This window comes from Octopus bimaculoides, chromosome 21 (genome assembly GCF_001194135.2).
Source record: "Octopus bimaculoides isolate UCB-OBI-ISO-001 chromosome 21, ASM119413v2, whole genome shotgun sequence".
Taxonomy (NCBI): domain Eukaryota; kingdom Metazoa; phylum Mollusca; class Cephalopoda; order Octopoda; family Octopodidae; genus Octopus; species Octopus bimaculoides.
This window is the reverse complement of record NC_069001.1, coordinates 2,042,796-2,049,326: the sequence shown is the minus strand read 5'-3', so window position 1 is coordinate 2,049,326 and position 6,531 is coordinate 2,042,796. Positions and strand designations below refer to the sequence as shown.

Genomic DNA, 6,531 nt, shown 5'->3' with positions numbered 1-6,531 from the left:
AATACATACAAACATATATATTGTGTATGTGTGTGTATATATATATATATATATATATATATATATATATATATATGGGTATTTGTTTTTAACTGTGCAACTATATGTATATACACACGCACATATTAAAATAGAAAATGAAAAGCAAAACCTTTGGCATCACTCGAAAATTCATTTAATTTAAATAGAGAATATAAACAGAGCCTCTTACAGCTGTTTCTAGAATAGCCAAGCAAATGGATCATGATATTGAGTAAGGATTCTATAAGCAAAGTATTCCGTCATCAGAGAGAAGTCAGAAATATATAGATAGGAAGAATATCCCTAATCAATGTTAGTACTTTCCAGTTTGTCAAAAAAATGAAAGAAGGATCAAAGTGAAAAAAATATGTGTTAGGTCGGTCCCTGATCAAATAGATAATAGTTAGAAATAAGGTCCATTATCATTTCTAAAGGTGAATCTTTGGTGATAATCCATGGCAAAGGATAATGGAAATTAGAGTTGTTGGCAGTTGGGCTACTTCCATTATACTTTGCCATGGGTTATGGATGTACATACTTACATAAATGCATATAAATATGTTGTAGAGTGCTCCTAGATGTTCTTGTATATATTCTTATAAACTCACGTATATTTAGCTCCCCTCTTCAACTTAAAATCACAATCAAATAAACTATGAACCCAGTGAAATATATACCCAAAAGGTGATAATCTAATAGCTTATCCACAAGGCCGGTTTTTGCTTCTTTCCGGTATAAAAATAGTGAAAAGGAAATGGTACAACATCCCTCACTGAACTGTAATAAGCTTAATTTCATATGAAAATTATCTCCATGGCATGACACCAAACACCAGGAAGAAAAACAATCTTTGATCTATATTGCCATTATAGTACCCAGGCTCCATATATTTCGTTTTTTTTTTTTTTTTTTAATTGGTAGGTTCCTTGCAAGATACTGTTCGAAAATTATTAATATTTAAAAATTACTATCAGTAAGGCAGTGAGCTGGCAGAAGCACCATTGCTCTGGAGAAAATGCTTAGAAGCATTTTGTCCATCATTCTGTTCTGAGTTCAAATGCCACCAGGGTCGACTTTGCCTTTCATTCTTTTGTGGGTCAATAAAATAAGTCCCAGTTTAGCACTGGGGTCAATATAATTGACCTTACACCCACCTTCAAATCTGCTAGCTTTGTGCCAAAATTTTAAACCTAACATCTTAAATTATTTGTTCTTCCTTATGCAAAAGCAATTGTCTGCTAATTTTAGAAGCAGGGATGGGATGCTATCCTGAGTTTCAGTTGCAACACATTTCAAATCTCAAGAATCTTTGTTGTTGTTGCTATCATTATTATTATTATTATTATTATTATTATTATTAAGATGGTGAGCTGGTAGAATTGTTAGTGCACTGGACAAAATGCTAAGCATTGTCTTGCCCGTCACTATGTTTTGAGTTCGAATTCCACCAAGGCCATCTTTGCCTTTCACCCTTTCAGGGTTGATAAAATAAGTACCAATCGAGCACTGGGGTCGATGTAATTGACTCATCCCCTCCCCCAAAATTGCTGCCCTTGTGGCAAAATTCGAAACCATCATTATTATTATTATTATTATTATTATTATTGATTTGACTCAGGTTCATTCTTATTCCTGGTAGAATTAGAGAGTTACTACCTAGGTAACCTTAGGTATCCACAAGCTTTCAGTAGTCTTTCAAGTGCTTAAAGCCTTCCTGATAATTATTCCAGTCTTTAAGACGCAAACTTTCTGTAGAAGCTCCACAAGACATTCTGTTCCAATCTCTCTTCCACCATTTCTCTATATCTTTGCTTACAATTCCCAATGCACCAATTATTACATATTATTATTATCATTATCAATATTATTATTATTATTATTATTATTATTATTGTGTTTATGTCCAAGACTATTTTAAAAATCTTTGTGAAATTTTAAAAACTGAAAAATTTTATAACTTCAATATCTCTACATGGTAAGAATAAACCACAAAAAAAAAAAATTAAAGCTTGCTGTAATATATTTTATTATAATTGAAAAGTAATTTATCATAATTTTTTTTTTTAATATTTTAAAAAATTTAAAAAATTACTTCGACTGACATAGGGACATGTGAAAAGGTAAAAAAACTAAACCTTGTTTTATGCAAGGGGGATTAGTGGGCCAGTATAACTAAAGTGTTTTAGGGTAGAAAATCACCTGTACATATTATGCACCCCTGCACATGTTATGCACACCTGCACGCATTATGCGCATGTAAAATACGGTGACCATGTTGAAAATTAATGTAGTCGAGGATAAAGTTGTTTAAAAATATAATCATTAAAGGTGTGTTAATTAAAAGTATTCTTTTAACGAAATGGCTGTGTGGTTAAGAAGTTTGCTTTGCAACCATGTGGCTTTGGGTTCAATCCCACAGTGCAACACTAATGTCTTCTACTATAACTCCAAGCTGACCAATACCTTGTGAATGAATTTGGTAGACAGAAACTGTGTAGAAGCCCATTATATGTGTGTGTATGTATATATATATATATATATATTTGTATGTAGATGTTTATATATGTATATGTATGTGTGTGTATATATAAATGTATATATATGATGTGTCTGTGTTTATCATGCTCTCCCCAAGTGCTTGACAGGTGCTGATTTATGTACATCCTTGTAGCATAGCACTTTGGCAAAAGAGACTGAAGGAACAACTACCAGACTTTAAAAAAAAAAGAAATGAAAAGAAAAGAAAAAAAAAAGCAGAAGTACTGGTGTCAATTTATTAACCTTGAGAGATCTTATCATACAAACATGTGGTGCATAAAAGCACAGATATACATTGTCAGCGGATGAAATTCATCTGGCATGGGAGTAGTAACTGCCATATCATGTGATATCAGTATACTGTATTTCTTCAGTGATAGACCTTATAAGGTACTGCCCCAGCATGGCTGCAGTCTAGTGATTGAAACAAGTAAAAGATATAAGTAAAGATAAGAGAGACTTACTCATATTCACAGATTAGTTCCACCACTTAGAGAAATGAATATATGCAAATTTAAAATTACACATAGATTTTAATTATGGTATCATCTGATGAATGGTAGAAATAGTAAAAAGTGACAGATAAAAAAATACCTTGTAGTGTTTGGTCCATTCCTTTTCCATTCTGAGTTCAAGTCCCGGTGATGTTCAATTTTGCATTTTATTCTTCAAGTGGTGGAAAAAGCAGATGAATGGATGAATGAGGTTGATAAAATAAAATACCTGCTAAACATTAGGGGTTGATCTGTTTAATATTACCTGTACACTCTCCTCACCCCAAAAATTTATGGCCTGCTTTTTGTGGCCAATCTTACAATCCATCATAGTTAGACTTATCTTTGAATATACAATTTTATTACAGTGATTTTTTCTTGCATATGTATATATATATTTCTTTATATCCAGCTTAACGTGGATGTCTTGTTGGAACACTGAATTCTGTAAAATTAACTTTGAGAGGTCTTCTCATATAAAGACATGATGCATAAAAGCACAGATATACATAGATAGCAGATGAAATTCATCTGGTATGAGTGTTGTAGCTGCCAGATCACATGATTTCCATGTACTGTACTTCTTCAGTGGCAGGCCTCCGGTGATCACATACCAGCCAAATCTCGTTGCCACAGCATATAGAATTACAGTGACTTTTCAGTCACTGATGTATCAAATAATCAGCAGGTACATTAAAAAATAATTATTAGTGATGGGAGCAGTATTAACACCAAAAGGTAATCTTTATATCCAATATTCAATTCATAGTCATTAGTTTAACAAAATATATTCTGCTTCACCTCTGGCTCATCGGGACTGTTCCCAGTGTGCCATGGGTGAAAGAGAACATATTTTGTGCACTAATGATTGTGAATTAAATATTCTTAATCACTCTCAGATTTTTCTTTGAATACTTTATTCTAAGCGGCGAGATATAGCTTCTTTTTGCTTTTGTCACCCACCTTGAATATATATAGGTATATATATATATATATATATATATATATAGATATATGTATGTGTGTGTGTATATATTATGAAAGACCATGTATAATATCTTATCCTGTATGATGCACAACTTGATTTTGAGGTCTGAGTTGTCTTAAAACCCTGCAATATGATGTGCAACATGTTGTGTTGTATGTAATTTCAAAGTTACTGTTAAACTTTTCCTTGTAAAAAATTAATAAATATGTATTCTATTAAAAAATTATCAAGTAACCTTTCAATTTGATGTTAAATTGTTTTAAAATTATAGGTCGACATAAAAAAACGAAAGGCAGCAAACTGACAGAATCATAAGAGCATCGGACAAAATGCCTGGTGGTTATTTCTTGCAACGCATTACTTTCTGAGTTTAAATTCCACCTGGATCCAAAAAAAAACTAGATAAAATACCAGTCAAAAACTGAACTCAATGGTCTAACACCCTCTCCCTAAAATTGCTGGCCTTGTGCCAAAATTTGAAATAGCATGCATGTGTGTGTGTGTAAAATACGAAAGAACAGGAATAGGGAAATGCAGGCAAATACTTTCTAAGCACTCAGTGGTGACCCAGTTTGGCTAACTAAATCAATGGGAGTGGTAGCTCTCAGGAATATGTGCTGATGCTGATTTTCTAGATCTATGTAATACTATTGTCAGTTGACTATGATTTGATTAATGTGAAGAATTAAGGCATCATTGTATTATGTAACAGTGGCTCATCTGAAACGTGCATAAGCAAATTATGAACCAAAAATGTGTAATTCTCCATTCTACTTTGTGTTATATACAGATATATATTGTTTCCAAAATTGCAAAAGTAAAACAAACGCATATATATGTAGCTAGAGATATGCTACACATACATACATGATGTGATTTTTATAATTATGATAAAATTAAAAAAAAAAAGTTGTCTTCTGGTTTCTGAAAGCTCTATTCAAAGTAAACAACTCTTATTATACCATTTGAAATGTATTCCCTATGTTTAACAATAAAAGTGTTTGGTTTTTTTCTCTGGCTTAGTCTTTTTTTTTTTAAATTTAAACTTTATTGAGTCAACAAGGGAAGCTCAATGCTGGACTTTTACCTGCTAGAAGTAGCAGCCAAACGTCCGTTAATTTTCCTGGTATACTGATAAGAAATGGTTGATTTTACTGAAACCTTATCTGTACAGTCATGGCTGTGTTTTAAAGAAGTTTGCTTCTTGACCATATGGTCACCACCACCACCACCACCAACAACAACAACAACATCATCAACATCATCACCTAACACTGCTCTTCTTCCTGGCTAGAATGAGTTTCGACTCCGTAACATCAATAACAACAGCAAGAATAAAAATATGAATTTCTTTTATTGACTTTCAAAGTTACTGAAGGAAACTGGATTTACTCAAAGAATAGGGATATGTAAGGGGGGGGAGCAACATCTGATATGGGGGGGAGGTAACATTTTCACAATCATAATTGAAGCAGTCATTTCAAAAACCAAAATTGCAGTGAAATGGAAATAAGGAAAACCCAGAGAAAAACCATAATTATAGAGAAATATAAGTAATTATGGAGGGGAGGGGGAGAAGAGAGAATGATAGGGAAGGAGGAATGAGGAGGAGGAGGAGGGAAGGAAAGGGGGAGGAGTGAGGTGAGAGAATGGGAAGTTGAAGGGGGAGAGGAGGAAAAGTGGAAAGAAGGGATATTGGGAGAACAAGTAAGAGAGGAAGGAAGGAAGGAAGAGGAGGAGGAGGAGGAAAGAAATGATAATACTGAAAGGTAAACGGAAGGAACATTCATTGAAATAAAAAAATGTAAATAAAATTAAACAAAAGAAACACTTTTGAATGAAGATCATCATAAAACTGAATGCTTTAAGTCATAATCCGGATCCAAGAAGTCTTGCAAAGATTGGTCCTCTCCATAAATAGCTTCCTCTTCTGCTTCTGCTTCTTCTTCTTCTACATATTGTTGCTGTTCTTGCTGTTGGTGTCCTAACCATGGCAACAGGCTGTTTATATTGAAGTACATACTGAGAATTTTCAGGCCTTAAAACAGAAAAGAAAAACAAAGACATCTGAGTATTAGTTATATATGAGTACAATAGTATGTTCCTACCGACCTACTTTTTTTGTGAAGTTAGATGAGAGAGTAAGAGAGAAAAAGAGAGGGAGGAAAATAAGGAGAGTTGTTTTGTTTGAATTTGTCATAATATGTCAAAATAATTATTTTCTTACAAGAACGTCCAGTATTTATTTACTTACCTTTACTATTTGAAAAACTGATTGCTTCAACGTGGATTCGAAAGGGTTCTAATACTTGCTGTAGATTGTGTTCTAGCTGGAGATGATGATAATAATAATAATAGTAATAATAATAATAATAATAATAATGATGATAATAATGATAATAATAATCACATCTCACTCCTCTGGAAAATCACCATATATATATATGTGTGTGTGTGTGTGTGTGTGTGTGTGTGTGTGTGTGTGTGTGT

The 6,531-nt window shown here is 33.0% G+C and overlaps 1 long non-coding RNA gene across 1 annotated transcript; it reads right to left on the bottom strand.

Moving 5' to 3' along the window:
- Positions 1-5,376: 5,376 nt before the first annotated feature.
- Positions 5,377-6,372, bottom strand: LOC128250454 (uncharacterized). Its single transcript, XR_008266468.1, has 2 exons — positions 6,296-6,372; positions 5,377-6,079 (listed from the first exon to the last, which is right to left on the bottom strand). It is a non-coding gene; the product is annotated as an uncharacterized LOC128250454 (long non-coding RNA).
- Positions 6,373-6,531: the final 159 nt, after the last annotated feature.